Raw genomic sequence first — 8569 nt, forward strand, 5'->3', positions numbered from 1 at the left:
TACTCCAAAAAAAAAAAACAAAATTGCATTTGTCAAAAACTGGTTTTGAATAAGAATTCACACTTTTCCTTAATTGTATTTTTTCTGATGCTTTTGAAAACTATTCGGTATTTTTGATTTTGACTTGACCTAACCTCGAATGCACCAGCTAGATTTACTATACATCGAAAAAATTATGATGTTTAAAATCAAAGCATCACTTCTTCAACTATCTGTTGTATACAGTTGTACACCCTGCACATTATTGTAAAATTAATACTTTATCTCTCCGCTTAGAATCTTAAATGTTGTTACTTTTTTTCCCACGAAAAATTGTTTCCCCTAAAAAATTTTAGCCATGTGTCTTCTTTGTCCTTCTTCGTAACACTCAAATTAATAAGTTGGTATAAGTACTCAATATGTTTTATTATTAAAATTACAATACTTAATTAATTATCGTGTTGGCGATATTTTAAAAATCCCTTTAAACTTTAAATTATAACGACTCATCAATATTTATATATTTTCTAACTTCAATTTTGTATTCTCTAAACTTGTTCTAATTTACTTTTACAACATGATTGACTTAATCATCGTTTTTATTCTTTGCTTAGTGAAAAGTATTCGTTTGCTTAATACATTGTACATACATTTTTTAAATATTGGTGAGATTTTATCATCATATTATTAACATGAAAATGAAAATGTTTTTTATTTTTATTTTAAATAGTGCACAAAAATCAGTAAGTAATAATAAAATATATTGGTAGAGAATACGGGCTTACATCATTTTGCAACCATGACTATTGACTTACGAGAAGCAATAAAACTGCAGATATTATAATTTTTACTGTAAAATAGTTCATAATGGAATTAGGTACTCACCAAGGTACTTCTTTAGAAGTATTTTCATTTAAAAAAAAATTCACATAAGACAACTTGTTAAAATTGCAACCATAAACGTTAGCAGCTGTAAGTTGTAATATAGAATTATATATTGCATTTTAAAACTGATGTTTCACTACAAAAAATGACAATTAAACAGTTCATGACTTACAGTTATATTATATAGTATAATACAGTTTAGTATAATAACCTATACACTTGTTATTATTACGAACAATCTATGTTCTGTAATTCTGTTGTTGAGTAAACGAATTATCCAATTACACTAATACTTTATAGTTTATATCGACGTAGATTTATGACTACACCTTTGCTGAAGAATATTTTATTCCATTTTGTTAGCGTATAATCATGTAAGTTTGGTGTTTACATTACTTATTTGAGTATTGTTTTCATGTGCTGGGTTAGGTATTACAGATGAGTATACCAACAAGGCTACAAGTATTTCAATAATAATTCTATAAACAATATATAAATAATATACTCAATACGGTATTATAGGGAATATGATTTTTGACTGTTTAAAATCAACTCATGTGTTGTATTTTACGTTTTTTTATTTTTATTTATACTCTTTGTACCTATATACTACGTTACCCACTCATTACATATGTTTGAGATTTCGTAAACGTAATAATATTGTATGCATATTATATGAATGACTGCAAATTTAAATCTAAAGGTAAAACTTGATTTTTAATTCCATACATAAAATATACATGCATAATATATGATATGATGAATAATATTATACAATAGGCACGTGTATGTATTAATTTATTATGTTTAAATATTATTATATAGATATTAAATATGATTTATCATTATGTGGACGTTATGATGTAGGTACATCTGAATAAATGTAAACATATAATTATTATTTATTATTTATATGTAAAGTGCATGCGTGTAAGTGATGTGTGCTAACGTAGTTTTGGTACCGTTGAAGACGGGAAACAATGATTTATGACTAAAAACACTACTTATTGGTTTAAATACTGATTTATTATATTAAATTCAACATACTCAAATTTTATTTAACTAAAAATAATGATTTTTTTGTCTATACTATAGTGCAGGGATGGCAAACACGAATACGTCTACGAGCTACACGAATAAATACAATGATATCAAGAGCCAAAATATTTTTATTTTTTTTTATTTTTAATAAGAAAATATACTACTATACAATTAAGCACAACAAGCAATAATGATGAAGAGGATTACATAACATGAAAAATGGCACCATGTAGGAGGGCTCCCTACTTGGGTATTTTATTAATTAATAGAGGAGGTCTCTAACCCATTTACGTTTGAGCCTTCGTGGGGGGTTGTCAGGGATGTGTTGTGAAGCAAGATAACTAATGTTGGGGTTTCTATGGGAGCTAAATTTTTTGTGGAGTTTTTGGTAAGCAGTTTTAGTGACTTGGTTTACGTAATTTATTCTCAGGTCAGAGTGAAGGGTTTTGTTACTTACATACCAGGGGGATATTGTAATAGTGCGAAGATAGATGGATTGGAATGATTGTATTTTTTGAATGTTACTTGGGGCGGCGTTACCCCAAATTTGAATACCATAATACCATAGAGGAAAGATAAACATTTTGTAAACAAGGATTTTGAGTTTAAGGTTTAATTTTGATCGTAAGAGAGGACGTAGTAGATGTAATCTGGAGTTTAGTTTCTTTCTTTTGTCAAATATGTGGTTTTTCCAAGTTAACCTTTTGTCGAAAATGAGTCCTAAGTATTTAACTTAGTTTGTTTGGGGTAATAATTGATTACAAACTTTGACTGGTGGACAATTGTTTGGGTGAAGGGAAAAAGTAATTTGGCTGGATTTGTTTGTATTAATTTTTATTTTCCATAGTGTGAATTAGTTTTCGAGTAAGTTGAGGTGGTGTTGGAGTTTGAAGCTTGTTATTTTGGGATAAGAATCGGTGGCTAGGATACAAGTGTCTTCGGCAAAAGTATTGAGGAGGTGCAAGAGGTTGTAGGTATATCTGCAGTGTAAATTAGGTATAAAAGAGGAGAAAGATCACTGCCTTGGGGTACACTGGCGTTAATCATAAATTTGTTTGAAATTGAGTTGTTTAGATTTACTTGGAAAGAACGATGAGTGAGATAGGATTTGAGTATTACTACATAATATGGGGCTGGAAAGTTTGTTTTTAGTTTGTGGAGGAGTCCGTTGTGCCATACTTTGTCGAATGCTTGAGCGACGTCGACGAATACACCCAAGCAGTATTTTTTTTGTCCATCCAAAATATTTATAAATATATTTTATAATTTTTATAGTTTTATCATATTTCATCGTTAATAAGTAAATATTGGTTTTTTTTTTTTTAAATAAGACGCGAGCCGCATACGACTATGACAATAAGAGTCGCAAGTTGGTCATCTCCGCTATAAAAATTCCGTCTTACTGGAGTCCGTACTGTAACTGTCTATACGTCACGACTGAGAGAGCCGTCCGTTTAATTACTAGCCTTAGAATTTGAAAAAAACCCCTTTTTTAAACAACTCTTCGTTTCACGTGGGACATTTCGTCAACCAAAAAATATATAAATACGCACAATAATTGCTATATGCCGGGTACTTATAAGTATACTATAAGTACACAGAATACAACATAAGTAAAGATGTTCTGTTTTATTTGACTCAATTTAAACTCTACTTAAAATTAAAAATAATAATAATAATAATAATAATAAATGTTAGATTTGTATCACTATAAAATACATCAATTTGAACTCACATGCGTAACAACTCGTATAATCGGAAAATAATATTAAATTAATGAGTAGTAAAGTTATAAAGATGTAATAATAATGTACAAAATGCGTATGTATTCAAATTTTTTCTTTATATCATACGATGTGACGATAAAAATATTAAATAATATACGTCTATGGAATTATATTATATTACCTATGCACGCATATATGAAGATAAATTTCACTAACTTCAACAAAAGTTAAATCAATAGATTTGTTGAGACCTAGATAGTATAATATAGATAACTAATTATCCCAGAATTATCCTAATACTAAAAACATGTCACATAAAAATGTCACTGGGATTATTTTTATATTTTAATAATTGGACTAATAAGTAATAGCATTTGCTATCTTGGCTATCTGCCTGCGAGTTTATATCTACTCCTAAGTACTTAAAGTTCCAATTTCTAAATAACATCTATTTTACTGTTATAGAGCTTTGTATCCACATCCGTTCTGTCCTAGATACAATCATGAATTTGGTTTTGTTTTCAATCATAATAAGCCCAATCTTTCCCGCTTACTCACTTAAAATTTCAATTGTTCTCTTTAGGTTATCCTCTATCTGTGCTATTACGACTATATCATCTACGTATACGGCCAATTTTATCTATTTTCATTGTCCTATATTCAAACCTTATGATTAGTTTTCAGTGTTCTTCTAACTTCTGATTCCAACGCAGTGTTAAATAAGACTGGAGACAGAGCATCACTCTGTATTACCCTTGTATTCACTTTAAACTTCTTTGATATTGCTGAGTTGAACTTAATTTTGGACCTTGAGTTTAGCATACATGCTTTCATTATTTTGACGAGCTTGGCTAGTATTCCTAGTTGGATTATTTCGTCCCACAGCGCACTTCTTACTATCGATTCGTAGGCTTGTTTAAAGTCTTCAAATAGCAGGTATACATCTTTATCAAATTCGTGACTCTTTTCCGTCATTTCACCGTCGTCTATCTGGTCCAGTGATTTATTTTTCGTAAAAATACAACATTTTTTTCTCCAAATGTGTGACTTTTAAACGTCTACATTAATATATTATACTAACATCAAAAACATCAACCATGTATTCTGTTTGGCCACAGTATCAATATGTCTATAGAGATACATATTACTTGAAGGATTATTCAACGACACCTTCACAAAAATCAAATTTTATCATGCAACTGATCTATAATATAAGGGATAAAATTTCTAAATGCAAAAAGACGAAGAAAAATTTGGAACAATTTTTTGCTTAAAAAAATAGTTTGTAGGAATCTGGTAACTTAATCAAAGCTATACAGAAATTGAACACGATAGAATCAAAAACATTCAAAGTCACTCAACTAGTCAAAAATGTAGTGAATGTTGTAATGGCTTCACTTATAAGAAAGTAAATGAAGCTAGTAAATCTGATTTGGCAGGACTATTAGATGGAACTATAAGCAAAACAGTACTTGAAAGTGGAGCTAATATTGGTCAATTTGGACTGTTCATAAAGATTCAATGATATACAAATAATGGAAACAGTTTAAATCCAAAAATTAATTTATGCAAAAATTATCAGACTTAAAAGAACAGTATGATGAAAGTGGACATGTCTTAGGAAAAGCTATACGTTCAATAACTGACACTTTATCCTCACTATTCCATAATGCTGAAATGTCAGATGTAGTAACATAATTATGTCATGTTGAACCTGATTTCAATTATGAAACTTTGTCAGTCAGTGTGAAACTGTTATCATACCATATATGCTAGAAGCTATTAGCACGGGAAGATCTAATTATTTTGAAAGGCTGGTGTTTTGATTTTGAAGCTCTCTATATAAGTATAGTATTAACTCTCAAGACAGTCAAGAAGAGTACACCTTGTGCCTTAGAACTAGCTAAAAACGTGTTCCTAAGAAAAAAGCGATGGTCATCAGCAATCTGGTAGATGTAGAGTCATATTCTTCAGTCATGGAGCGTGTTCTCGCTGGTGTAAACCTGCAAAATCTCGATGTTTAGGTCACTGCCAGAAGAACCAAATCTAGTGCAATCCTACTGGAAGTGGAAAGTTAGAAACTAGCAGGATAACTGAGGCAGAAGCTGGGAACCTTTGTTTCAATAAGAAGGTTAACTCGCAAGTCCTCAGTCCTGATAGTTGGTATCCTGGAGAAGACTGAGGTCAGCAATGTCCAACGAGCGCTTGCGTTCGTTAGTGAGGACATGCACGATATTCCAGTGACCATCTGCAACAACAACGGCAAAGTTTGGGTAGCCCACGTCGATGCTTCCATCAGTTCGTCTATCACACTGACTGAACTGAAGTCCCATAGATTGGGATGGGGCAGCTGTAGAATTAAGTTGCTGGAAAAAAAACGGTTAACCTGCTACAGATGTCAGGGAAACAACCACTATACGGCAAACTGCACCTCTGCTGAAGTCATTAGGAGATTATTTAAGTGTGGATGACCAAGACACGTGTACCTTAGAGCTCCACTTCAACTAATTCAGTCCCAACTAGCCTAAGGGTGGATCAGGAGAAAAAGCTGGGTGGCTCAGGGGAACCAACTTTCCCATGACGTCAAAAATTCAGTACTACCTTAACCATTGTAGTGACATAAGACCTTATCACCCACTACATAGTTTAGGAGAAGATTAGCATCGCACTTCTAAGCGATCTGTATAGGGTAGATAGGAACTCCAATGCCTAGCTCATCTGCTCTGGCTCAAACAAAGGAACTCTCTAAATCGCAAGCTACGGAATGATCTAGCTTAACCTAACCTAACCAACATGATGGACGACTCGGAGTTTGTTTCAGCATACATCAATGGTGTTCAAGTGTTTAGGTGTTACACTAACCAACTTCCTCCAGTGACTTGAAGACAGGATCAAGGACGTTCACGGAGAAGTACTCGTCTTAGTCACAACTTCATCAGGGACTTTAATGCCAGGCCGGCTGCCTGGGCGACTGAGTCAGCAAGAGGAGAGGGGAAGAGCTGAGTTTGATGATCAAATCTATGGATCTCGTAATCATGAACATATGAGCATATTGATGCTACACCAACACTTTTTCGAGAGGTTCCGGGATAATTGACCTCACACTGGTATCGGAGTCCCTGGCTGGACACATTAGCGACTGAAGGATTATGGATTCGGCATTTAATAACAGTGACCATCACTACATCCATTTTTTTCTCAGTGAAAATACAGCGAATCAACCGTCCACCCCTCCCTACGACTTCCATGGATGGAACCCCTCCGGTGGAATTGACATCAAAGCACTCTGTACCTACTCGCCTGCTAATCATGGAATGGTTTGACGGAGGCCACCAGCACAGCACGCAAGATGTGGACTCGGGCGCACTAACTCTTCAACCCAGGATCACACAAGCGTGCGACATTGCCCTTCCAAAACGGCGTGCTTCGATGCTAGGGAAACCACCAGTCTACTGGCGGAACTCAATCAACCTCCTACGAATCGAATACGTGAAGACCAAACATTGCATGGTTAAAATGAATGCTCGCATAGCGTGACTAAGACAACGGAAAAACATAGATTCGACGACGGACACGCTAACGCTGAGCTTAGAGGACCAATGATACATATGTCGAAGCCAAAAAGCATCTTTATTACGCCACTGCCCGGAGCAAGAAAGCCTGCTTCTAGTCCAAGCCGAGTCTCAACCGAGGCCCTTTCGGAAAGCTTTACAAGCTTATAATACAGAAAGTTAGAGAACCATTAGCAGCCGCCACCATGGAGACTCAGATGCTAGAGGTAGTTATCAGTACGCTGTTTCCACCACACCAACGCAGAACTGTACTTCTACTTGTTGAGACCATTGTTGCATTCGCCTCAGCGGAAGTGGAGATGATCGTTGATAGGGCTAAAGCTAAAAACAAGGTCCCTGGACTGGACGGCATCACTAGCCGCATCCTTGCAGCCATGCACAAAGTAAATTCCCGCACTCTTATAGAGCCTTTCAACAATTGCCTTAAATGCGGAACCTTCTCGACCGACTGGAAGTCATCCCGAGTTGTACTTTTAAAGAAAGGCAACAAGTCAGGGGGATTTCCATCATCTAACAGAATCCTCTGTTTGCTGAACGACGCGGGAAAGCTTCAAAAATCCCTTCTCACACAAAGACTGTAAGAGTTTTTACCACCAACGGTGGCCTCTCAACAAACCAGTTCGAGTTCAGGAAGGGGATGTCCATTGATGATGCGATTCTCCAAATGCATGACATAGTTGTACGCGGGGTAAATATTGGCAACTTCTGCCTGGTGATCGGAATCGACATCAAAAATGCCTTCAACTCCATAAAGTAGCAAAATATCTTGATTGCGTTGGAAAAGTGGGGAGTTCCAGCGTTCCTTTTGAGAATATTCCATTCTTACTTCTCTCCTGCAGATATGGATCCATCCTAGCAGTTTCTTTTCGACCATTATGCCAACAACTTAAAACTTGGAAATTGCCATAGATCAAGTCAGCTAGTACTTATCCGATTTTATCTTGACGATTATATTTGTCATTGTAGTATTGTAGTTAATATTATTATACTTACATTTCATTATTTTTTTCCTAATATTAAATTAGTATCCGATTTTGTCTCACTGATTTTATGGGAATTTTTGTCATATTTTTAGTGATTTGAAGCTTTGATACATTTTATAGAATTTTATAGTAGAATAGAGTAAAATATTTTTAAAAAATGTATTTTTATTAATTTAAAACTAATATTTGTCATTTTTTAAGGACATTTTTATGTTATATTTTAATTTTTTATTGTTTTTAAGGTCATCATCTTCCAAGCCCTAATAAAGTTAATAAGTTAAATGCTATCGTTGGTTAATACTTTATGTTTTTCTGTAACGTTTGATATATTTAAATATATATATATATTTTTTTATTTTTTTTTTTTTATTATAAATAAAGG

General features: G+C 33.9%; 1 pseudogene; it reads left to right on the forward strand.

The window, feature by feature from the left end:
• The first annotated feature begins 3889 nt into the window (after window positions 1-3889).
• On the forward strand, window positions 3890-5585 carry LOC149060597 (mitochondrial import inner membrane translocase subunit TIM44-like; annotated as a pseudogene).
• The last annotated feature ends 2984 nt before the right edge of the window (window positions 5586-8569 follow it).

The sequence above is a fragment of the Diuraphis noxia genome, unplaced genomic scaffold (assembly GCF_037042655.1).
Source record: "Diuraphis noxia isolate RWA-SAM2 unplaced genomic scaffold, SU_Dnox_SAM2 contig0001, whole genome shotgun sequence".
Taxonomy (NCBI): domain Eukaryota; kingdom Metazoa; phylum Arthropoda; class Insecta; order Hemiptera; family Aphididae; genus Diuraphis; species Diuraphis noxia.